Below are 26,663 nucleotides of genomic sequence, written 5' to 3' on the forward strand. Positions count from 1 at the left end.
ACCACTGGACTCCATCTGTCTCCAGCTCACCAAAAGGCTGGACCCTGCAAAATCCCCTATTACTCCTCTCTTTTTTTAAATCCTTACAGGACCGCATCTGCGAAGTTTCTCCAGTCACAGCCACACAGATATTCCTCCTGACACTCCTCCAATCCACCATTTTCTGATCTCCTCCTCCCCACGACGCCCCTATTCAGCAGGAAGTAGCCAGACGAATAAACGGCGCCCCTTTTTCTATTTAACACAAAAGGTCAGAATGTAAGGTCGGTGGATAATGGGGCATGGTCATGTGTGGAACTCAGACCTGCCCTCTTTGGCTAGGACCGCCCACAATCAAGCCCGCCAAAGAAAGCTTCCCAGGAACCATTTGGAAAGAAGCGATCGTCTGCCAGCCAGTGAAATTTTACCATGTCATAGTAGCTCCTCTTCCCTAGAGGGACCCTTTAAATATCTCCCATGCGGTTTAATCCGTGCAACTTCCCTAGCCTCCATCTTTCTTTCCTTGGGGCCAGGGAACCTTGCCGGGTGGGATGTGTGCTCTGTACTCAATAAAGTTGTGTACTTATTCCACAAAAAAAAATAAATAAATAAATCACCTGACCTGTGGTGGCGCAGTGGATAAAGCGTCGTCCTGGAATGCTGAGGTCACCAGTTCAAAACCCTGGGATTACCTGGTCAAGGCACATATGGGAGTTAATGCTTCCTGCTCCTCCCCTCCTCTCTCACACTCTCTCTCTCTCTCTCTCTCTCCTCCTTCTCTCCTCTCTAAAATTAATAAATAAAGTCTTAAAAAATTAAAAAAAAAAACTTATTTGACCAACACATGCTGTTTTAGAAGGTGTTATCAGGGAAGCCTCTTTGATAAATATGTAGTATTTGAGCAGAGACCTGAATATTGGGAGGGAGGAGTCAATACAGTACCCAGAAGAAGGCTAGTTATCAGGGCAGAGGGAAAAGCAAGTATGGGCTGCATGCTCAGAATGGCCAGTTGAAGGAGGAGAAACCAGAAGAATGCAGAGGAGAGGGAGGCCTGCAATGTCTGGGTCTTACACTCCAGCCTGTGACCTCAGTGTTTTTGACTGAGGAACAGAGGCAGACAGGAAAGTTTGGAAAAAAATAACAAACTACTGCTGTGAACCTTGCTTGTTATAAGTTCCTTGAAATGAACTTGTAGCTCCAGCAAGAAGAATGAGTGATAGGATTATCAAGGACAGATGCTCCCCCCTCCTCTCCCCTTCCCCTCCCAGAGACATGAAAGTCATGTAGGTCTGCAAACAAAGAAGTCATAGAAGTCAGGCACTTGTCACATGAAAGCTAAAGCTGTAAAGGTATATAAGATCTAAGAAATCTAACTTCGGAGAGCATGTGTTTTGTTGACTCTTTTGGGGTCACGTAGCTCTGCCAGCTAAATAAATCCTAGTTCCTTCATCAAGTTGTCTGGGCATTTTTGTCCTCCTTTGATTCCTGCAGTACAGTGATTACACTAATATAATGGCTTCCCTTCCCCCAATCATACCCACTAAGAACACAACCACAGTTGTATCTGTTGTAAGCTACCAGCCATAGTGACCCTTATGAGTGGAGTGGGATGAGCAGGAGGTAGATGATGGGCACAATGAGGTTTGCAAGGCAATCAAGGTCACACAAAGGTCAATGTGAAGGGGTTTAAATTTTATTCACAATGAGGTGGGGAACCACTGGAGCTTCTTACATGGAGGAGTATTATCTTCTGACGGAGTGCTTTTTCAAGTTTGAATATTTTTAGTGTTTACTCTTGAGCCGTGTGAAGAGTAAACTGAAGGAGGAAGGCAGAAGCAGAGAGATCACTGAGAAGGGTATTGCAATAATCTAGTGAGAGTTGGTGGTGGCTTGTACTGGGATGGAGCAATGGAAATTGAGAACATTACTTGCCTTCTGGATGTAGTCAAAGATAGAGCCAACCAGGTTTGCTGGTTGAATGGATGGAGGGCATGCAAGAAAGAGACATCAATCATAACTCCAGGGATTGTAGCCTGGGTAGCTGGAAGAATGGAGCTGCTGTTGTCTGAGTTGGGGAAGGTTAGATGGGAAACAGATAATTGGAAAATTATTCCAGAATTCGGTTGTGTACACATTGCTTTAGATGCCATTGGACATCTAAATGCAGATGCCAAGTAGAGCGCTTAGTGGAGAGGTCTAGACTAGAGAGAGAAAGTTGGAAGTCACCAATCTATGGGTCTATAGGACAGAATAAAATTATCTAGGAAATGAGTATAAGAAGCCATCTGAGGGCTGAGCTTGGGTCACTCTGCCACAACCAGCTCAGCAGTGGGTGTGCATGAAAGGAAGGCACTGCAGGACTTAAGAAAAAACACACACAGTACAACATAGAGAAAAGATGGGTACAGGGGACTCCCAGCCTCGAGGAGAGCCCAGATCTCTGCAGCCTTATCGTATTTATTCATCTCTTTGCTCATCAAACAAATTAGCAGAGCCTGGGTCAAATTAGCCTAGAATGGATTCAGGTGCAGAGAAGAATGATTAACTAATAGCTTTTAGGTAAGCAGGAAAAGGCTATAGGGATCAGCTGTTTCCTTTAAACAATCTTTTTTTTTTTTTTATTGTTTTTTATTATTTGAAAGAGGGGGAGCAAAAAACCAACTTCAAAACAACGATTACCCCTACCTCCTGAAGTTTTGCTTAAGTTATGGCTTGCCTGAAGTTAATATCAATTAATGTTGTCTATATTTGAAACAGAACTATTATCTGGTGATACTTGCTGTGTGTATACTTGTTTTGATAAGACAAAGTAGTCATTATAATATGAATGAGATTATTTTAAAGAGTATGTGTTATTTAAGTAGTGCTCACAATAAAAATGAAAATTTCTTGGATGTTGTAAATGAAATATACTAAATGATACAGATTCAGTATAGAAGGTATTGTGGAGCATACCAGTTATTGGATATGAAAGCAAGTAAGCAAGCAGTCATACTTTGTGACTCAATAAATATATGCATTAAAAATAAAATGTTAATATTTGGATGCTAAAAAAGCTATTGTCTTTGGATAAAATTATCTTTATTAAATACTTTTTAAAATAAATTTTTATTAATGTTAATGGGGTGACATTAATAAATCAGGGTACATATATTCAAAGAAAACATGTCCAGGTTATCTTTTTTTTTTTTTTTTTTTCTGAAGCTGGAAACGGGGAGGCAGTCAGACAGACTCCCGCATGCGCCCGACTGGGATCCACCCGGCAGGCCCACCAGGGGGCAATGGTCTGCCCATCCGGGGCATCACTCTGTCGCGACCAGAGCCACTCTAGTGCCTGGGGCAGAGGCCAAGGAGCCATCCCCAGCGCCCGGGCCATCTTTTGCTCCAATGGAGCCTCGGCTGCGGGAGGGGAAGAGAGAGACAGAGAGGAAGGAGAGGGGGAGGGGTGGAGAAGCAGATGGGCGCCTCTCCTGTGTGCCCTGGCCGGGAATCGAACCCAGGACTTCTGCACGCCAGGCCGACGCTCTACCACTGAGCCAACTGGCCAGGCCCCAGGTTATCTTGTCATTCAATTATGTTGCATACCCATCGCCCAGAGTCAGATTGTCCTCTGTCACCCTCTATCTAGTTTTCTCTGTGCCCCTCCCCCTCCCCCTTCCCCTCTCCCTTCTTCCCTCCTGCATCCTCCCTCCCCCCTCCCCTGGTAACCACCATACTCTTGTCCATGTCTCTTAGTCTCGTTTTTATGTCCCACCAATGTATGGAATCATGTAGTTCTTGGTTTTTTCTGATTTACTTATTTCACTTCGTATAATGTTATCAAGATCCCACCATTTTGTTGTAAATGATCCGATGTCATCATTTCTTATGGCTGAGTAGTATTCCATAGTGTATATGTGCCACATCTTCTTTATCCAGTCTTCTATTGACGGGCTTTTTGGTTGTTTCCATGTCTTGGCCACTGTGAACAATGCTGCAATGAACATGGGGCTGCATGTGTCTTTACGTATCAATGTTTCTGAGTTTTTGGGTTATATACCCAGTAGAGGGATTGCTGGGTCATAAAGTAGTTCTATTTTCAGTTTTTTGAGGAACCACCATACTTTCTTCCATAATGGTTGTTCTGCCATAAAGTGTTCTGCCCCTGCAGGACTTGACATTCCAAAGTCCGCACCAGAGACTTGTCTCAGGACAACAGTCTAATTCTTGGGCATTTTCCTACACCGCTCCAAGTTAGACTTCAGAAAGATGAGAAGGAACCAGTGACAGAAACCAAGACAGAGTAGCTACTGAAGTGAAAGGATAACTCTGATGCCAGTTCAAAGAAAATGAAGAAAGAATGACAGCAATCAATTCTGCTGATTTTAGTTGAATAAATTAAGGACTGAGAACGTCAGAGCATTGGGTTTGGCACATAAAGGCAGTTGATAGGTTTGACAAGAGCAGCTTCCATGGGCTGCTGAGGATGAAAGTTGGATTGGAGTAGACATAAAAGAAGATTGTATTTTTTTTAAATTACCTTATGACCCAGCAATTCCTCTACTGGGTATATACCCCCAAAACTCAGAAACATTGATACGTAAAGACACATGCAGCCCCATGTTTATTGCAGCATTGTTCACAGTGGCCAGGACATGGAAACAACCAAAAAGCCCATCAATAGATGACTGGATAAAGAAGATGTGGCACATATACACTATGGAATACTACTCAGTCATAAGAAATGATGACATCGGATCATTTACAGCAAAATGGTGGGATCTTGATAACATTATACAAAGTGAAATAAGTAAATCAGAAAAAACCAGGAACTGCATTATTCCATATGTAGGTGGGACATAAAAGTGAAACTAAGAGACATTGATAAGAGTGTGGTGGTTACGGGGGGAGGGGGGAGAGGGAGAGGGAAAGGGGGAGGGGAAGGGGCACAAAGAAAACTAGATAGAAGGTGACAGAGGACAATCTGACTTTGGGTGATGGGTATGCAACATAAGTGAATGACAAGATAACCTGGAGTTGTTATCTTTGAATATATGTATCCTGATTTATTGATGTCACCCCATTAAAAATAAAATTATTAGAAAAAAAGAAGATTGAGGGAGAGAGAGAGAAAGAAGGATGTGGGGATAGTAAATGTAGACAGAACCCAGTCTCAAGAGGGCACATACTGTAGATTCCATTGATGTCACATTACCCAAAGGGTGCAAGTATAGTGATGGAAAACAGACGGGTGGTTTGCCAGGGGTAGCGGGGGAAGGTGTGACTAGGGAGGGGTTCCTAAGTATTTGGCGTGATGGAAGAGTTCCGTGTAACATGCTAAACTCACACCGTTATATATTAATAGAAAAGTCATTTTTACTGTACATTGATTTTCCCCCTTCAAAGAAGACTCTTACTGGTAATGATGGGAAACACGCAGTGAGCAGACTTCATTTTTTACTGAAGGTGGCAGTGCTGACACTCTCTTTCCAGGGAAGCCCCCAGAAATAAGGTTGAGCTTTGTTCTAGGCTGCCCAGCTGAGCCAGCCAGTGCTCTGGCTCCCCTGGAGACCCTGCACACAACCTAATATCCTTTTATGAATGTAAGGCCAGTAGCTGCAGCCACCATCACAGCCGCCTGGCCCATGCAGGTTCACATTTGATTCAGACAGATGGTAATGAAACAATGGAGCCAAGAACTGGTGGGCCATTACCTTTAATCCTAGCTTGCACCCAGTGTGCAAGAAATACACACAGTGGGAAAACACTTCCCTTTCCATTCAGGGCTCCCAAAGCCACTGACTCATCCAAGTTTTCCTAGAATCAAAGGTCCCACCAGCCTTATTCACCTCTGTTCCTGATAGAATCAGTCAGAGTCCGAAAGACCAGTGTAACAGGCTTTATTGAAAGGAAATCTGCTGGGCTGTCTCATAAGGGAGAGCAGCCCCCAGTTCTCTAACAGGTAGGGTTAAATAGGGGATTTGAGGGTGGGGGCTGGTAGTCATTAGGAAAAATGTATTTTTCAGCGATTTATGTAAAATTAACCATAAATAAACTAAGGGATCTTCCACACCCTTGTTAGTCACCTGAATGCCTGGGGGAAGGTGATCTGGAACATCCAGTTTGTCAGTGTCCCTTCATCCACTTGAGGAAGGAGGGAGTCATGGCCCCCACCTGCAACCCTATCAGTTCCCCATCTCCTTTTCTCTGCACAAACCCTGCACAAAATGGCTTCTCCTTCAGCACTCTGCCATCTTGGCTACCTCTCTTCTGCAATGCTGATGGCAGGATCTGAGCAAAAGAGCCCCAGGTCTGCCTTATCTTATAGTGTAGAAATTAAAGCCTTTAAGCCAGTATACAAATAAGAAGTCTCTGATGCAAAGCCACTAATCTGAGGCATAAATGGGATTCCTCATAAGAGTGCACCACCCCACATCAGGCAACAGTCAAGGGTGTGGGGAAAAGATTAGTGTGGAGAAGATCTTAGTGTTAGAAGTATGTTGAAAAGATTTTAGGATTAAAAGGGCGGGAAAGGCTTAGTCTTAAAACTAAGCCTTAGTTTATAAGGACCTTGTGAGCTTACAGCCTGTCTACCACACCCAATGCAAACTATAAGCAAGCAAACACATAAACCATATTTACAAATTTATTTGACTAACAATGAACCTTTCCTGTTTGAACTTTTAAAAAATGCCTCTCCTGACCAGGCAGTGGATAAAGCGTCGGACTGGGATGCGGAAGGACCCAGGTTCAAGACCCCAAGGCCGCCAGCTTGAGCACATGCTCATCTGGCTTAAGCAAAAAGCTCACCAGCTTGGACTCAAGGTCGCTGGCTCAAGCAAGGGCCCACGGTCATGGCACATATGAGAAAGCAATCAATGAACAACTCAGGTATCACCACGAAAAACTGATAATTGATGCTTCTCCTCTCTCTCCATTCCTGTCTGTCTGTCCTTCCCTATCTATCCCTCTCTTTGACTCTCTCTCTCTGTCCCTGTTAAAAAAAAAAAATCTTAAAAAATGCCTCAACTCCATTCTATCCCCTCCCCAAATTCTGACTTAATTATTGGGAAAGAGGGAATAGACTTTTTTTTAAGGGCTAGAGGTGTTAAGAAATTTATTTATCAATATATTTATTTATTTTTAGCTGAATTTATTGGGATGACATTGGTTCCAAAACCATATAGATTTCAAGTGTACAACTCAATACAACACCATCTTCAATGGATTTAAATTTATTTTAAAAATGTTTATGTATTCCAGGCAAGTTTAATGTCCAGCCAGGGATTTAAAAAGAAAGACAAAACAAAAACAAAAAAATAAACAAACACTGACTTAGACCAGGAAAGTGAAGGTAAAGTTCAGGAAGAGTTTAAGACTAAATAGCATTTCCTAATGAGTGGCAATACGCTGCAGAAGGCACCAAGTTGACAGTCAAGGGTGTGGGAGTCATCTAGGGGAGAAGTCAGGCAGAGAAATGGGATCAGGAGTGTTGCAGGCTGACCAGTACAGAGCACCGGGAGATCAGCCTTGGTGGCTGTCGGCAGATTGTGTCAGGAAGGCTGTGAGTGTTGGGTAAGGGTGGGAGTCCCGGCAGAAGCAGAGCTCCACGAATCTTCTCCTGAGCTACTCTGACACCTATATGGTTGGCAAGGAGAGCACCAGAGCTCACTGGGCGCTGTCAATCCAGCTAACAGAGGACACGAGGGAAAGGGAACACTGCCTTCTTCCTCTAATAATAATGGGAGAGGGAGTGTGGTTCTGGAGAATGAAATGATTAAATTTGCATGATGAAAAAATTTTTAATTTCTTTTGAATGCTGATGAACAGGAGATGCCAAATCTTTTTCTCCTGTAAACTACTACCTTCTTTATTTGATTCAGCTAATAACACTGTTTTGTCTTTTTCCAAATAGCCCCAGATATATGGAAAAGATTTATATAGGCAGATGAGGATCCTCAAACCCCTCAGCGAGATCTTCTGAGCATGGCTTTTAAGATACCAAGAGGCAGCAAAAGCCCAATAGAGATCAGGTGAACTACCAGCTTTTAGGATACGCCCTTAAAGGCTCCAACACCCCAAAGGTCTCATAGGATCCCATCTGTGTCCTGCTTCAATAGTGGAAAGGAAGCTCATTGAGCTAAAGCCTGCCAGGCTTACATGCCTCTGCTGTGAGGAAAAAGGGACACTGGAAGGTAGGCTTCTCCCTCATTCCTCTAAGGGAAGGTTCAGTTTCTTCCAGCCCTGCTCCAGCCACCTATGACCTAACCTTGCCCAGAATGCTGGGGTTTGCCACTGAAGGCTGAAGGTGCCCAGGGCCATTGGCCCCAGATACGACACTGTGGATGAGCCTAGGGTATTTCTTCCAAGAAGCAGGTAAACTGATCTCATTTGCACAAGGGCCACTTAACTATGTCTTGCCTGAATAATCAGGTTTTTTATTCTTCCCTCAAAGATCTCTGTTGTGGGTGTTGATAGTCCTATTTTCTGCTGCTTTGTTTAATATATAGTGTTTCCTTTATTCCTCCTACCTCAATGCCCCACACATATTTCAGGCTGGGATCTACTCCTAATTCAGAGCCCTCTTTCCCTCTTTTGCCAACTTCTATTATGAATCTACCTTTGCCACCCAGCTTAGTGTATCCCAAGGTTCTCTTTACTACGCCACAGTCGCAGAGCTCCAGGGAAAAGCAACCTGGTCTCATCTCTCCAGGCAGAGGAGAACAGAAGCTCCATATCCACGCATGCTGCAGATGGCTTTTCCAGTCTACCTGAATCATTACCAGCTAGAAGCAGCGGTCATTGGGACTTGGACGTGAGCTGCAAAGTATAGAATTGTGACAACAATTCCAGTGCCATGTGGTCTTTTCCTGGATGTGGACTTTTCCTGGACTCCTGCTCCTTGGGACAGCTCCTAACAGACTGAACTGGGGTTGGGTTGCATTTATCAGGGACTTGTCATGGTGTTGGGGCCAACTTGGACTTGGTGAACTTGTTAAGGACACAACTCTTTTATGGATTCTTGCTGTATTGGCTAAGAGTTTGCTTAAAGGCTTTAATCACTGTTAAAAAAAAAATAGAAGACTGGATAAAGAAGATGTGGCACATATACACCATGGTATACTATTCAGCCATAAGAAATGATGACATTAGATCACTTACAACAAAATGGTGTGATCTTGATAACATTATACAGAGTGAAATAAGTAAATCAGAAAAAAAACAAGAACTGCATGATTCCATACATTGGTGGGACATAAAAACGAGACCAAGAGACATGGACAAGAGTGTGGTGGTTACGGGGGGGGGAGGCAGGGGGAGAGAAGGAAGGAGGGGGAAGGGGAGGGGGAGGGGCACAAAGAAAACTAGATAGAAGGTGATGGAGGACAATCTGACTTTGGGTGATGGGTATGCAACATAATTGAATGACAAGATTACCTGGACATGTTTTCTTTGAATATATGTACCCTGATTTACTGATGTCACCCCATTAAAATTAATAAAAATTAAAAAACAAAAAAAAACACAAATGGTAAAACATCTGTGAAGCACAATAAAACAAAGCACAATAAAGTGAGGTATGCCTGTATGTGGAATCTAAAAAAAGCTGAACTCAAAGAAAGAGTGTGGTGATTACCATGGGCTGGGGATGGGAGAAATGAGGAGGTGTTGGTCAAAGATATAAACTTTCAGTTAGAAAAATAAGTTCTGGATATATAATGTACAGCATTGTGATTATAGTTAACAACAGTATATTATATATTTCAAAGTTACTAAGAGACCAGATCTTAAATGTTCTCACCACAAAAAAGAAATAATTACATGATGTGATGGAGGTGTAATTAATGGTGGTATAGTGCAACTTATAAATGTATCAGATCAACATGTTGTGTTTCTAAAATTTACACATTATATGTCAATTATAACTCAATAAAAAAATAAAATTATCTAAAATGTCCATACTACCCAAAGCAACTTATAGATTCAACACATTCTTATTAATTGGACAGATATGTGCAAAAGAATAAAACTAGACCACTTTGTTACACCATACACAAGAATAAATTCAAAATGGATAAAAAAAAATTTTGCATGATGAATACATTAGCACATGGGAAATACTTTAAACAGTGCCAGGTACATAGTAAGAGCTTAATAAAGGTTAAGGGAAAATGAAAAAACATATGTCCGAAAACACTTTTTCTTTCTGTGTATCAGTGTAAGAAACTGCTGGCATAGATGATACGCATTTGACAAAGCCACTTGGTATATCTGTCAGATCTGTTTTCCCAGCTCTCCAGGGCCAGGACAGATTCCGTGATTTGGTACACTCTCAGGATAGCTCTGTTTATAGCAAAAAAACTTCCAAAGACCCATAATCCAAAAACCACTTCCAGGGCTCTGCATGGCTGAAAACACGGGCAGAACATGCAAAGGGATGTCCCACTGAGCTCAGAGCATTCCAGGTCCCCTAGAGTTTGGGGTTGACTGGTTCAGAGCCTGTCCCTCAGTGACTCTGTTTATCCTTCATTTCTTTTCCATAATCAGTCCCAGTGGAATTCTGTGAGAGAACCACTCCATGGGAATGAGGACCAAGAGAAGAATGTATCCACATTTACTCTGATAAGCACCTCATATGGTGACTTTTCTTGTTGAAAATAATGAAGCAAAATAAAGTTTGTGTCTGCTGTGTTGATAATCTAGAATATACACTGAGAAATTAGTCCTTACTGTGCTTTACTCGCTCACCTGTAGTATCATTTTTATAGCAATTCTGTGAGGTAGGTCAGGTAAGCAATAAGGGTTCTACAGATGGGAAGCTAAGGCTCAGAGAGCAATTTGTCGACCTCCATGGAGTTGGGATGTAAACTCACCTTCTTCGAAATAGACCTTTTGTTTTCCCTACGTTCTGGAGCCTACGACCTTGCTCTGAAACACTATAGTCAGTTCATCGTTGTGAGCAGTAAACATCCCCAAGTGTTTGGCTAAGTGTTTGTTTCCTCTTGGAAAGGATCATCTGGTGAAAGGTGGTCTCAAGTTAGAAATGCTTTCAGCATTCACTCAGCCGCCTCCGCTGTTTCCCAGGGCTCATGGTCCCAAGTGTCTGGAAACGCAAAGCTGAGCCAGGGTCCTGAACCCTGCTGTTCTGTGTTTCTCATTTTCCTCTATCTCGGGGACAAGAAGTAGGGAAATCTCTGACCTTTGACTTAAAAGGAAACACTGAGGGAGACATCCAAGATTCCCATGAACCAGATGATCGGGCCAACCCTGTGTCGAGATGTAGTAATGGAGCACGTGGTCCAGGGTCTTTGCTGGGAGCCAACTTCTCTGTGGCTCTCCCATGGGTTCCCTGATCTGAGGGAGAGAGGCCATCTTTTGCTAAGATATTTAGAAATCAGATATGGAATTTTAAAACTGAAAGAGGTCATCTTGTACAATTCACCAGGAAGCCTAAGGGTGTCACAAGATAAGGGAGATCGGGCTCAAAATTAGAATCAGGTCTCTTTGATGGGGCTCAGCACCAGGGACACCTGGGAGCAGAGACGTGGCAATGCTGCAGCACAATTCTGAGGCACCAAACCCTTGGGAACCTGATTCTAAAGCAGGGCTCTGCTCTTCATTCAGCGCTTTTATTTATGGCTGTACCAAGGGCTGTTTTTAGAAATATTAAATTTTTATATGGAAAGCAAAGTAAGATTTTCCAAATAATGGGTGCAGATAGTCAGCCCTTCTCAGTGAAGTTCTGGAAACTGGGTCAAACTTTGAATACATACTGAGTTTCTTACCCACGAGGAACACGTTATAAGCCCCCAGGGAATGCCTGAAACTGCAGATACTACCGAATTCTACGGGTTCGGTAGGATTTTTCTTATACATGCATACCTATGATGAAATGTGATTTATAAATTAGTCACCATAAGAGATTAACAATGATAACTAATAATAAAGTGGAATAATTATTAATGCAAGAAATGTCCAAACTTGTAGAAAATTTTTGTAAGGGTTTATTTGGAACAAACTACTGCTGGGAAGCAAGCTCTCAAATACCCCAGAGAATAACCATTTTTCAGTTTCTCCCATGCATTTGAAATTAAGGAGGGAACATGAGGAAGATTACAGGAAGGTAGCAGAAGCAAGATGAAGACTAGACTTCAAGATAGTTAATGAGATTATGTGCTCTTGAGGGTGGATTCACTTCAGGAGCATTTCAAAGATGTGTTAACCTAGATGCACAGAAACAATGGGCAGGGCTTGCTTACGGCAAAGATAAACTTTTTGCTTATCCACCATGACCTGCCCAGTTAGGAATTAATGAACAGCTCAATCTGTGAGGCTACTTTTAGTTAGATTTATAACAGCACACCTTTTTTGACCACAAGATTATAACAATAAGTTTTGCAAATGTGGTCTCTCTCTGTCAACATGTCTTACTGTAGTGTCCTCACTGTTCTTCTTGTGATGTGAGGTGACACAATGCCTGCGGGATGAGATTTCATAAAGTGAATAATGTACATAGTTGAACCTAAGCAGTGAGATACTGCAACAGCCAACTGGATAACCAATAGGGCTACTGAGTGACTGATGGGTAGGAAGACACGGGACAAAGGGATGAGTCATGTCCCAGGTGGGATGGAGCAGGATTTCTTCACGCTACTCAGAATGGCACATGGTTTAAAACTTATAAATTGTTTATTTCTGTAACTTTTCATTTATCATTTTCAGACCATAGTTGAGCACAGGAAATTGAAATCAAGAAAGCAAAACCACAGATAAAGGGGACAGAGGGCATTATAATAAGTTCTTATACTGACCCACAGAAATAAAAAGGGTTTCCTCCCTAACTTTTATAAAGCTCTTACCATGTACTAAGCATTCTTTAAAATACTTTAAAATGTGTTAAACTTGCCCTGGCTGGTTGGCTAAGTGGTAGAGCGTCGGCCTGGCGTGCAGGAGTCCTGGGTTCGATTCCCAGCCAGGGCACACAGGAGAAGCGCCCATCTGCTTCTCCACCCCTCCCCCTCTCCTTCCTCTCTGTCTCTCTCTTCCCCTCCTGCAGCCAGGGCTCCATTGGAGCAAAGTTGGCCCGGGCACTGAGGATGGCTCTATGGCCTCTGCCTCAGGTGCTAGAATGGCTCTGGTTGCAACAGAGCAACGCCCCAGATGGGCAGAGCATCACTCCCTGGTGGGCATGCTGGGTGGATCCCGGTTGGGCACATGTGGGAGTCTGTCTGACTGCCTCCCCGTTTCCAACTTCAAAAAAAAAAATAAATAAATAAAATAAAATGTGTTAAACCATTTAATCATGTCAATTTGACCACATTAAAGATATTATTGGGAAACTGTAATATTGTATATATAGTTATTATCAATTATAACTAAAAAATAATTTTGTTTTAAAAATACTCTAAAATATTTTTAAAAGCTATTATTGGAAAATAATAGCATTGGCTAGCATGTGCGAACAGATGCTGAGCTAAGCATTTAATTTAACCCAAACTTTTCTGAGCATTAGACTCAAATCACCATCTGTAATACTTCCAGTTGAGTGTTTCAGTGGCACCTCAAGTTCAACCAGACCTAAAGCAAGCACAGGCTCACGCCTCCCCCATTTCAGATCAGTGCTTCCTGCCTCAGTGAATAACATCTATTATATACTTTCCAGGCCAGGGATTACCCTAGCTCCCCCTTTCCAATCCACCACTAAATTTTGTGGATTTTACCTCCTAGGCTTCTCTCAAGTCTATCCATATTTCTCCATATCTGTCACACTACCTTATTCCAAAATACTGTATTGTCATTTCTCAAATTGCAGTAGAAACCTCCTAATTGGCTTACCCTCATCTACTCTCACACTTTTAAATCTGTTTCCAAATTGCTTCTAGGGTAATCTCTTCAATAAGACAAATCTCAATATATTCTGTTTCTTTTTTTTTAATAAATAAATTTTTATTAATTTTAATGGGGTTACATCAGTAAATCAGGGTACATATATTCAAAGAAAATATGTCCAGGTTATCTTGTCATTCAATTGTGTTGCATACCCATCACCTAAAGTTAGATTGTCCTCCATCACCTTCTATCTAGTTTTCTTTGTGCCCCTCCCTCTCCCCTCCTCTCCCCCTCTCTCTCCTTCCTCCCTCCCCCCCATTAACACCACACTCTTGTCCATATCTCTTGGTCTCGTTTTTATGTCCCACCAATGTATGGAATCATGCAGTTCTTGTTTTTTTCTGATTTACTTATTTCATTCTGTATAATGTTATCAAGATCCCACCATTTTGTTGTAAATGATCTGATGTCATCATTTCTTATGGCTGAGTAGTATACCATAGTGTATATATGCCACATCTTCTTTATCCAGTCTTCTATTTTTTTGTACAGTGATTAAGGCCTTTAAGCAAACTCTTGGCCAATACAGCAAGAATCCATAAAAGAGTAGTGTCCTTAACAAGTTCACCAAGTCCAAGTTGGCACCAACATCATTCCATATCCCTGCAAATGCAACCCAACCCCAGTTCAGTCTGTTAGGAGCTATCCCAAGGAGCAGGAGTCCAGGAAAAGTCCACATCCAGGAAAAGTCCACACGGCACTGGAATTGTTGTCACAATTCTATACTTTGCAGCTCACGTCCAAGTCCCAATGACCAATGCTTCTAGCTGGTAATGATTCAGGTAGACTGGAAAAGCCATCTGCAGCATGTGTGGAGATGGAGCTTCTGTTCTCCTCTGCCTGAAGAGATGAGACCAGGTTGCTTTTCCCTGGAGCTCTGCGACTATGGCGTGGTAAAGAGAACCTTGGGATACACTAAGCTGGGTGGCAAAGGTAGATTCATAATAGAAGTTGGCAAAAGGGGGAAAGAGAGCTCTGAATTAGGAGTAGGTTCCAGTCTGAAATATGAGTGGGGCATTGAGGTAGGAGGAATAAAGGAAACACTATATATTAAACAAAGCAGCAGAAAATAGAACTATCAATACCCACAACAGAGATCTTTGAGGGAAGAATAAAAAACCTGACTATTCAGGCAAGACATAGTTAAGTAGCCCTTGTGCAAATGAGATCAGTTTACCTGCTTCTTGGAAGAAATACCCTAGGCTCATCCACAGTGTCATGGATGGGGCTGATAGCCCTGGGCACCTTCAGCCTTCAGTGGCAAACCCCAGCATTCTGGGCAAGGTTAGGTCATAGGTGGCTGGAGCAGGGCTGGAAGAGACTGAACCTTCCCTTAGAGGAATGAGGGAGAAGCCTACCTTCCAGCATCCCTTTTTTCCTCACAGCAAAGGCATGTAAGTCTGGCAGGCTTTAGCTCAATGACCTTTCTATTTATTATTGAGGCAGGACCCAGATGGCATCCTATGAGACCCCTTTGGGTTGTTGGAGCCTTTAAGGGCGTATCCTAAAAGCTGGTAGTTCACTTGATCTCTATTGGGGTCTTTCTGCCTCTTGGTATCTTAAAAGCCATGCTCAGAAGATCTTGCTGAGGGGTTTGAAGATCCCCATCCACCTATATAAACCTTTTCCATATATCTGGAGCTATTTGGAAAAACACAAAACAGTGTTATTAGCTGGATCAAATAAAAGAAGGTAGAAGTTTGCAGGAGAAAAAGATTTGGTGTCTCCTGTTCATCAGCATTCAAAAGAAATTTAAAATTTTTAAGTAAAAAGCATGATATGGTAGACCTGTAGGCGTTCAAGGATATGACTCCCCCCTTTTAGATTTTTTTAACTTGACCTTAAAATATTTTCTGGGTACACTTTAATAATATCTTGACTTTAATGATTGTACAAAATACCCATAATTCGGAAGGTTTGACAAAATACAGTAAACGCTTTTGCTACATATGCAGGAGCATTGTCAGTTTAACCAGTTTAGGAAATCCAATAATAGAAAAATGCATACGGACAATGAGCTATAACATGCTTAGCAGCCTCTCCTGTTCTGACAGAGGTTACTATAAATCCAGAATAGGTATCCACTGTAATGTGGACATAGGACTGTTTGCCAAATGAAGGTATATGAATAACATCCATTTGCCAAAGTTGTCCTGGTAGGAGTCCTTGAGGGTTAACTCCAAATGAAGGGACAGATTGTAGTATAGGACCCCTTGGACAGGATTTCCCAGTCTGCCGTGCTGCTTCCTGAGAAAGTTGAAACTGTTTACACAGTGCTGCAGCGTTCTGGTGATGAATAGTATGAGACTGAATTGCTCGATCTGTCATGGTTTCTCCAAATAATTTTCTTTTGGGTAGCTTGATCAACAAGGGCATTCCCTTGTGCTAAAGCTCCAGGGAGCATGGAGTGAGCTTGAGTATGTCCTATAAAACATGGAGCTCTATGTTGACATACAAGTCTTTGAAGAAGGAGTAACTGCTGAAATAGTTCATCAGCAGTTGTCCCTAAGACAGCAGTCTTTATAGTGGAAATAACCATAAGTAAATATTTGCTGTCTGTATATAGATTAAAGGAGGAATATGGCAAATGCTGAAAAGCCATGATAATGGCATATAATTCTAGTCTTTGAGCTGATTTTAAGTTGACTCTTTCAGTATAAAGTTGTCCATTGATTTGCAAAAGCGATTTGACATTTATTGGAAGTTTCCCAGAGCCATTGTTGTTGATCCTTTGAAAAAAGGAACAACTGCCCTGGCTGGTTGGCTCAGTGGTAGAGCATCAGCCTGGTGTGCGGAAGTTCCGGGTTCAATTCCCGGCCAGGGCACACAGGAGAAGCGCCCATTTGCTTCTCCACCCCTCCCCCTCTCCTTCCTCTCTGTCTCTCTCTTCCCCTTCTGCAGCAAAGGCTCCATTGGAGCAAAGATGGCCCGGGTGCTGGGGATGGCTCAATGACCTCTGCCTCAGGTGCTAGAAGGCTCTGGTTGCAACAGAGTGACACCCCAGATGGGCAGAGTATCCCCTCCTGGTGGGCGTTCTGGGTGGATCCCAGTCGGGCGCATGTGGGAGTCTGTCTGACTGCCTCCCCGTTTCCAGCTTCAGAAAAATACAAAAAAAAAAAAAAGGAACAACAATAATTTTGAGGCTCAAAACCTATAAGCTGTAAGGGTCACCTAAGCCCCTTGATAATCCAAGAAGCTACAAGATCAAAATATGGAAGTGTATGCCATGGGCTATTAGATGGGTCAATGTGCCCAAGCTGTAGCTGCTCTTGTACCAATTGAGCAGCTGCCCTAAGTTTCTCCTGAGAAAGAGGCCATTGGTCTACCCATACAGGATTATCTGATTTCCAAGTAATTGGGTCTGCACAATGCATTATTAGGGTAGCAGGAACTACCAAGGCCCCTATGCTAAATTTTGATAGCCTAATCCACGTCTTCTGGTATTGGTGCCACTTCTATGGGGGTGAGAATTCCCCACTGTTTTTTTCCTAACCCCTTAGTGGGCAAAAATCCCTGATCAAGTATCTGAGTACTGACTAAACTATCAGGTCTGACAAGCAATGCTCCTGTATTTTTCAAAACATCTCTACCGCACACATTAACTGGCCATCCAGGGAGCACATAAGGCTTAAAAAATCTAGAATGACCTTCTTAATCTTCTCAATGTAAAAAACTAGAACTTTGTTGAGGGGATTTACTCTGCCCTATACCTTATAATTCTGTGGCTGCTGCATGAGTGGGCCAGGAAGGAGGCCAATGTAGCTTAGCAATAACAGATACATCAGCTCCAGTATCTGAAAGTCCTTTAAATTTATGCTCATGTATTGTTAGTTCCATTTCAGGGTGTTCCTGACCTATTTTTTTTTAAATCCAATTGGCAAAATCAGAGGAGCCAAATCACCAATTTTCTTGGGGCCCCTTTTGCAGGATGTGGCCTGAGAGGCAGAATTAGCATCCTTATACTATTCTTCTAACTGCCTGAATTAGCCATGAGACAAATTCTTTTTTTTTATTAATTTTAATGGGGTGACATTGGTAAATCAGGGTACGTATGTTCAGAGAAAACATCTCTAAATTATTTTGACATTTGATTATGCTGCATTCCCATCGCCCAAAGTCCAATTGTCTTTCGTCACCTTCTAACTGATTTTCTTTGTACCCCTCCCCTCCCCCAACCCCCTCCCTCTCATCCCCTTCACCCTGTAACCCCCACACTCTTGTCCATGTCTCTGAGTATCATTTTTATGTCCCACCTATGTATGGAATCATATAATTCTTAGTTTTTTCTGATTTACTTATTTCACTCAGTATAATGTTATCAAGGTCCATCCATGTTGTTGTAAATGATCCGATGTCATCATTTCTTATGGCTGAGTAGTATTCCATAGTATATATGTACCAAAGCTTTATAATCCACTCGTCCTCTGACGGACACTTGGGCTGTTTCCAGATCTTCACTATTGTGAACAATGCTGCCATAAACATGGGGGTGCATTTCTCCTTCTGGAACAGTAAAACACATTAACAGCTGCCCATTGCTCTTAGGATAAAGACAGGCTCTTTGGTATGGTCAACAGGGTTCTGCATGGTCTGGCTGCTGCCTCTGTCCTTCATTTCCTCCCACTTCAACTACACTGTTCTTCTTCTTTTTAAAAAAAATTATTTATTTATTTATTTATTTTAGAGAGGAGAGAGAGAGAGAGAGAGAGAGAGAGAGAGAGAGAGAGAGAAAGGGGGGAGGAGCAGGAAGCATCAACTCCCATATGTGCCTTGACCAGACAAGTGCAGGGTTTTGAACAAGCGACTTCAGCATTCCAGGTCGATGCTTTATCCACTGCGCCACCACAGGTCAGTCTACACTGTCTTCTTTTAATCTTATTATGTGGTCACTCTAGCCACAGGATCTTTGCACATACTGTTTCCTATTTATGGATCACCTCTTCTTGGTTAGTCAAATCACTCTTCTTTCATATCTTGGCTTTCCCTAACTTTTTAGATTAACTTAGGTTTTTTTTCCCATTCTATCATCTCAGCACTATTAATACTTCATTGATAATATTTATTATACCTATATTTTTCTTTTACTTGTGTGATTCTTTTTTTTTTATTTACAGAGACAGAGAGAGAGTCAGAGAGAGGGATAGACAGGGACAGACAGACAGGAACAAAGAGAGATGAGAAGCATCAATCATTAGTTTTTCGTTGTGACACCTTAGTTGTTCATTGATTGCATTCTTATATGTGCCTTGACCATGAGGCTACAGCAGAGCGAGTAACCCCTTGCTCAAGCCAGTGACCTTGGGTCCAAGCTGGTGAGCTCTGCTCAAACCAGATGAGCCTGCACTCGAGCTGGTGACCTCGGGGTCTTGAACCAGGGTCCTCTGCATCCCAGTCTGACGCGCTATCTACTGCACCACCGCCTAGTCAGGCCTTGTGTGATTCTTATATCATATATTTCTATTCCACTTGGCAATAAACTCCTTGAGGGAAGGAGTATCTATAGTTGCTCATAATTGTATTCCAAGTGCCAAGAATGGTGCCTAAGTTATAGTGGGCATTCATTTTTTAGATATTTTTAAATATTATTTTATTTTTAAACTATTTATTGATTTAGAGAGAGAGTGAGCCAGAGAAATATCAATTTATTGTTCCACTCATTTGTGCATTCATTGGTTGATCCTATATATACCCTGACCAGGGAGTAAGCCCACAACCTTAGAGTCCTGGGATGATGCTGTAACCAATTGAGCTAACCAGTGAGAGCCATTTTTTAGGTATTATCAGATAGATGAATGAAATAGATTTGCCCAGCATGATAGAAATCTTTCGTGCTGTTACTATTTCAGTAAACTTGATATTGACCATACATGTGATGGAGTCACAAACCCTACTACTCCTAGGATGGGACAGGTAGTGTTCATAAGAAGGTAGCCATTATATAAAGATGGCAGCTATGGGGAATTCAGGCTCAATGACTTTTCAAGAGAAACTGTACATGTAAATTTATTTTTCTTTCTTAAAGATAGAAAAAATATTGAGAGGGTTGGTCAGAAAGATGGAGGACAGGAGTGGGGAAAGTTTGTGAAATGGTACCAAAAAGGTGTAGTGTGTTGAATAGTGCCCCACCCCTCTTAATTCACATTCAACCAAATCTCAAAATGTGACCATTTTTGGAAATAGACTCTTTGACAATAATAGTTAAGGATTAAGATGAGGTCATAGCAGATTAAGATGGACCCTAAATCAACAACTGGTGATTTAAATATGAGATTTAGAGCCTCATAAACTGTAAAGGAATAAGTGTCTGTTTTTTAAGCCCCTCAGTTTGTGGTACTTTGTTGTGGCAGTGCAAGAAACTAGCACAGCAAGCAGAAAAAGGTTAAGACTGAATATTAGTTGACTAAGATTTGAGAACATGAAGGTCATGAGAGGTGTTAGCAAAGGACATTCAGAAGAAAAGTTTGAGAAGTGACAGGGAAGTGAGAAAGTGAAACTCCTGTGTCTTTTCCTGTCCAGACTCCCCATCCCCCACAGGGACCTGTGGGGTAAACAGCCGCTCCCTCAGGCACAGGGATGCCCTGGGGCACTTCCTGCCTGCTCTGGGCCCACAGATCTGTCCGAAGTACGGGTGATGGAGGGACTACCAGTCCTTGGCCATCTCCAGAGGAACACAAGAGATAGCTGGGCACAGGATCAAGAAAGAATTTGGCACTGCTCAGGGTCAATAATGTGACACAAGTGAGAGGGGTGAAGGGACCTGGGAGAAGGACAGCCAGTTGTCGACAGAGCTCCTCTGGGTGAGGAGCTGGGGACTAGGACAGCCAGGGAAATAGGTAACACCTTAGAGGCCAGTTCCAGCATGGCAGTCAGAGAGCCGCAGACCTGTCCAGGTAGATGTTGGGCTCAGGTATGGCTCAGAAAAGTGCTTCAGGAGGCCAGGCTCCTCAGTGGGGAAGCTGGCAAGGGGCCCCCAGCCATGGGTGTAAGAAAGCCAGCTGTCCTGTGGAAGCTCCTGTGTTTCTAAGAATCATGCTTGTTCTTGGTCAAACCAGGTGGCTGGAGAACTATGGACCGCCTGGGACGCAGTGTACTGACAAGGGACAGGGCAGGCAGGAGTCTGTGTCTTAAAGGGGCCACTGAGCCTTTCATTCCATAATAGTGAACACTTTCAATCAGACTCTGAGCAGTTCCTCTCTAGCTCCCTCCCCCAGTCATGCTTACTAAGTCCCTTCACTCTCCTATGTTTGTTTTCATTTCATTTCACTTGTATGTTGATTACATAACTGCTTACATAAGATAGACACCTTTTTTTTTCTCAACCTTGTACCTACAGACTCAGTAAATGCTCTTTAAGTTGTTAGTAATAAATTCGACAGGACTAGCCATTACAGAGAACTCAAACCAGTGGTCAGAAATGGCCATGTCCCATGTCCCTGGGAAGCAGAGTGTCCTTGTAATTGTTTCTTTTTTTATTTTTTATTTATTTATTTTTTTTACAGAGACAGAGAGAGAGTCAGAGAGAGGGATAGATAGGAACAGACAGACAGGAATGGAGAGAGATGAGAAGCATCAATCATCAGTTTTTTGTTGTGACAGCTTAGTTGTTCATTGATTGCTTTCTCATATGTGCCTTGACCGTGGGCCTTCAGCAGACTGAGTAACCCCTTGCTCGAGCCAGCAACCTTCGGTCCAAGCCAGTGAGCTTTGCTCAAACCAGATGAGCCTGTGCTCAAGCTGGCGACCTTGGGGTCTCGAACTTGGGTCCTCCGCATCCCAGTCTGTTGCTCTATCCACTGTGCCACCACCTGGTCAGGCGTGATTGTTTCCTTTCTATGTGAGAATCATGATAGTATCACCTCCATGCTTCCCTAAGAAATAAACTGTAATCCCCATGCCACAGTTCCTTCAACAAGTCTAGTTCTACTGTTTTTTAAAAAAATCATACTGCAATAAAAAGTATTATTTTTTAACTGTGCTCATTGCTCCCTTGATGGTGCCTTTATGTGGGCTTTAGTTCAGAAATGGGACAGCCACTGGGGATAATTTGGCCAATGATAAAGGGAACCTAATTAGAAAAACCCTCGACAGATCCATTCATTCATTTATTCATTCACTCACTCACTTATCTATTTATTCCTTCCAACAAGAAGCACTATTCTAGGCATCATTATGGAGCAAGGAAGCTTTTACCTTTAGGAACAGAAACAATGAACATGTGTGCCAGCACCATATGTTGTAAGTGCTCAGAAGGAGTTAGAGGATAGAGAATTAAAATGTGTGTTGTTTTAGGCAAGGTATTCAGGGGAGGTCTTTCTGAAGAGATGAGATCTGAGTGACTAGAGGCCTGGATAAGGAGAGAGAGGGAGCCAGGGACACATTGCAAAAGAGAGGTCCCACTGGAGGGGAGGGAAAATGGAAAGGCCTGGAAATATTCTAGGCTTGCTGGGAGAACAGCAAGCAAGCTGGAGAAGCTAGCTCTTAGAAGAAAGTTACAGAGCATAAAAGTTGGAGAGGATTCCAAAGGCCAAATTTCATAAGCCAGAACAAGGGTTCCATTTTTTTCTGCAAGAGAGGAGAGGCTATGGAGTTTGTGAACCAACTACTAACATGATTTGACTTAGGTTTTAAGAGGTTATCTTAGATGCATTTAGGAGAATGCATGATTACAGTGGGTGGGGGAAGAAAAATTTTTCCTTCCACCCTTTTAGGTTCTGTGGCTTGTCTAATAATTAAGATGACGTTGTAAGGTCAAGGGCTGCCGCCATCGTGGCATGCACATGCAGGTGCTCATTTGATTCGGGCAGATGGTAAAGAAACAGTGGAGTCAAAAAATGGTGGGCCATTCCTTTATTAAAGTCTCACACTGGCGGGCGAGCAAACACACGGGACTCCCAAAGCCACTGACACATTCTCCGGTTCCACAACCAGGAGAATCTTCTTTGGTTCCTCCTACAATCAAAGGCCCCCACCAGTCTCCACAGAGCTCGCAAGAGCTCCTCACCTCTGGTTCCCCAGCTGCACACCTTCTCTTCTCTGCACAAACTGGCTTCTTCTTCAGCACTCTGCATTCTCTCTGCTCTCCCTGCAAAAACATGGCTTCTTTATCTCTTTCCAAAACTTTCTGGCATGAAAACCTCTCCTCCAACAAACATTAGCAAGACAATGGCCCTTTCCAAGCAGGAAAGTAATTTACAGTTTCACAGACCCACAGCCCCCAATGCAAACAATAAGTAAGCAAACATAAAAATCACATTTTATAAACTTATTTGACCAACAGATGTAAAATAGAGTAACAGGAAAAAAAAATTTTTAATTATGTGCATGCATGAGAGTCCCATAAAGATAAGAGAGGAAGCCAAGCAATGGAGGCTGATACAGCATCCTGGGCTAAGGGAGGAGAAGGGTCCGGGCTGCAGAGGGCCGGGCAGGTCAAAGGGCAGGTCACAAGAAGGCGAGAGGAGGAAATGTTTGTGACACAGGTCGCCCTCATGCGCATATAAGTTTGTTAGGTAAAAATGGTTCTCTCTGGTTACAGCTCTCTCCCTGGCACAGGCCCTTTTCCAATGTAAATTTCCTTTATAATTGCAGATTTCCTCCACAAATGGGGAAACTTATCATTCTTTAGGCAGTGAAAGGGGAGGTAAAGAGTTTTTCCTGAGTCTTCTGGGTCTTGATTTCTTTCATGTAGTTCAAAATACACCTCATGCCAAAGTGTCATATTTTGAGGATATTTCTTCTGAACGCCATTAGGGGCAAGCATGGAGGTGGAGGGGCCAGTAAGGAGGTTTTGCACTTGTCCAAGTGGAGAAAACAGCATCTGGGATCAAGGTCAGGTTTGTGATGTATTTAAAAGCAGCTGTCCTGTGTTGAATGGTGGCCATTCCAAGAAAAAAAAAAAAGGTATGTTCACATCCTCTAGAACCTGTGTTACTATATTGTTGGGCAAATGAGTTTGTAAAATTTGTGTTATTTGAGTTTGCTCACTTTTATTGTTAAAAATAGTGCTGGGCATAGCCAGGTATGTGATCTGTGAAAGTGCTAATTATCTTCCTGCTTAGAAAGGCCATTGTTATGCTAATGTGTGCTGGAGGAGAGGTTTTGGCACCAGAAAAGTTTTAAAAGGAGAGAAGTAGAAGAAGAAAGCTATTTTTAAAAATTAATTAATTAATTAATTTATTTATTTATTTATTTATTTATTTTTGGTATTTTTCTGAAGTTGGAAATGGGGAGGCAGTCAGACAGACTCCCCATGCACCCGACTGGGATCCACCCGGCATGCCCACCGGGGGTGATGCTCTGCCCATCCGGGGCGTTGCTCTGTTGCAACCAGGATCATTCTAGCACCTGAGGCAGAGGCCACAGAGCCATCCTCAGCGCCCATGCCAACTTTGCTTCAATGGAGCCTTGGCTGCAGAAGGGGAAGAGAGAGACAGAGAGGAAGGAGAGGGGGAGGGGTGGAGAAGCAGATGGGAGCCTCTCCTGTATGCCCTGGCCAGGAATTGAACCCAGGACTCCCACATGCCAGGCCGATGCTCTACCACTGAGCAACTGGCCAGGGCCTCAGGAAGCCATTTTTTAGAGAGTGAGAGCAGAGAGGATACAGAGTGCTGAGAGAGAAGCAAGTTTTGCAGAGTAAGAAGCCATGTTGGCAGATGAGGAACCAGATGTAAGGGTCTTTGGGACTGGTGAGGCCTTTGATTCTAGGAAAAACTGGAGAAGATTCTCCTGGTTGTGGAATCGGAGAACATGTCAGTAGCTTTGTGAGCTCTGAGTGAAAGGGAAGGGCTTTTCCCTGTGTGTTTACTAATTGGCCCATACGAGACTTGAATAAAGGAATGTCCCCCCATTTTTTGGCTCACCTGTTTCTTTACCATTTGCCTGAATCCAATGAGAACCTGCATGTGCATGGCCACGACGGCCATGACTACTGCTGTAAAGTAGTGTACTTGAATCTGCAGGTTTCATAGAGACACCAAGTCCAAATGAATTTTTGAGAAGTTTATTAATTAGCTGGTTAGCTACATGGGGCACAATCCCAAATCATGTATGTTGGCAGATAGAATATATTATGCTCACTTTGTTAAAGATGGCACTGCCCATGTAGAAGCCTGTCGCCCAGGTGATAACATTAGGTGCCCTTTTTGCTTGGGATGGCCGTGATTATATTAGTGTGTGTTGGGGGACAGGCTGTAAGCAGGCAGGATCCTTGTAGCCTAAGGCTTAGTTTTAAGACTAAGACTTTCCCACCTTTTTTGATGTAGGGTGATACACTCTCATGAGAAATCCCATTATGCCTCAGATAAGTGACTTTGTATCAGAGACTTACTTGTTTGTAAAGGTTTTGAATCTACACTCTGAAGTGGGGCCGACCGGGAGCTTGCTCTCTCTCTCTCTCTCTCTGTTCCTGAGATTAGCATTAGAGAGGAGAGCAGAGAAAGGCCATGTGGAGGAGAGGAGAAGCAGCCAAGATGGTGAAGTGCTGAAGGAGAAGCCAGTTTGTGCAGAGTTTATGCAGAGAGAAGGAGATGGGGAACACAGGTGAATAAGGCTGGTGAGCTAGAAATCTTTGATTCTAGGAAACTTGGATAAGTTAGTAGCTTTGTGAGCACTGAATGAGTGGGTTTTAGAGCCCAGTGTGTGTTTTTACTTTCCTGCCAGGTGCAAGCTAGGATTAAAGATGATGGCCCACCAGTTCTTGGCTCCATTGTTTCTTTACCGACTGTTCAAATCTAATGCGAACCTGCATTGGCCAGGTGGCTGTGATGGTGGCCGTACCCATTGGCTTTACAATGTAGAAAGTCCCTACCATTCTGTGGCTGATTTTATAGACCAAATCACATACTGGTTGAGGTGGTGTAAAGCCAGTAGCCACCAGCCTATTCACTTCTGTTCTCTATCTCCTTCTCTCTACACAAACTGTACAAACTGGCTTCTCCTTCAGCACTCTGCCATCTTGGCTGCTTCTCCTGGCCTCCTCCACATGGCCTTTCTCTGCTCTCCTCCAAGAACATAATCCCTCTTCTCCCGGAACAACACGACCCCTCCTTTTAAAACCTTTTGGCACAAAAGCCCTCCCTCAACACACATTAATATAATCATGCCCATCCCAAGCAAGAAAGGCAACTAATATCACCTGGGTGATGGGCTTCCATGTGGGCAGCACCATCTTTAACAAAGTGAGCATTGTTGGAATCCATGGGAGTCCGAAAGACCAGAGTAACAGGCTTTATTGAAAGGAAGAAAGGAACCCTGCTGGGCACTTCTCCAGGGGAGAAGAACACTGGTTATGGACTAGGGGCAAATTATATAGTGTTTGGGAGAGCCTGAGGGTATACTGAGGCAAAAGTTCTGGTATGTCCGGAATGCAAGCCCCCCTTGGGGGGCTTGCCAGCTTCTTGGAATTCTTCTGTCTCAGGGGCAATAGTCCAGTAAGGGTGAGGTCTGACAGATAAGCGGAACATCAAGAGGGCAGTTTGGAATTTACATATCTATCATTTCTCAACTCTGTGGTTACATATAAAAGAAAGGTAGTTATTAATTTTATAATATATAGTGAGGAGTGACAAGGAGAATGAGGAGAAAAAATTGGAAAATTATTGCTTCTTCTGGAGAGAACTCAAGAACGGAACCTTGCCAAGCCAAGTTCCCCATCCAGTTAAGGAGGTCATCAATTTCCATGCTGTAAGGTCTGAACCAGGCGATGTCCTCGAAAACCTGAGTGAGGAAGTAAAATAATTTTGTGAGGTAATAATTGTTAGTTGCTTGCTGTGAGTGCCGAGTGGACAGAGTGACATGGTGATACATGGTCTCTTGGT

This window comes from Saccopteryx bilineata, chromosome 1 (genome assembly GCF_036850765.1).
Source record: "Saccopteryx bilineata isolate mSacBil1 chromosome 1, mSacBil1_pri_phased_curated, whole genome shotgun sequence".
Lineage (NCBI taxonomy): Eukaryota > Metazoa > Chordata > Mammalia > Chiroptera > Emballonuridae > Saccopteryx > Saccopteryx bilineata.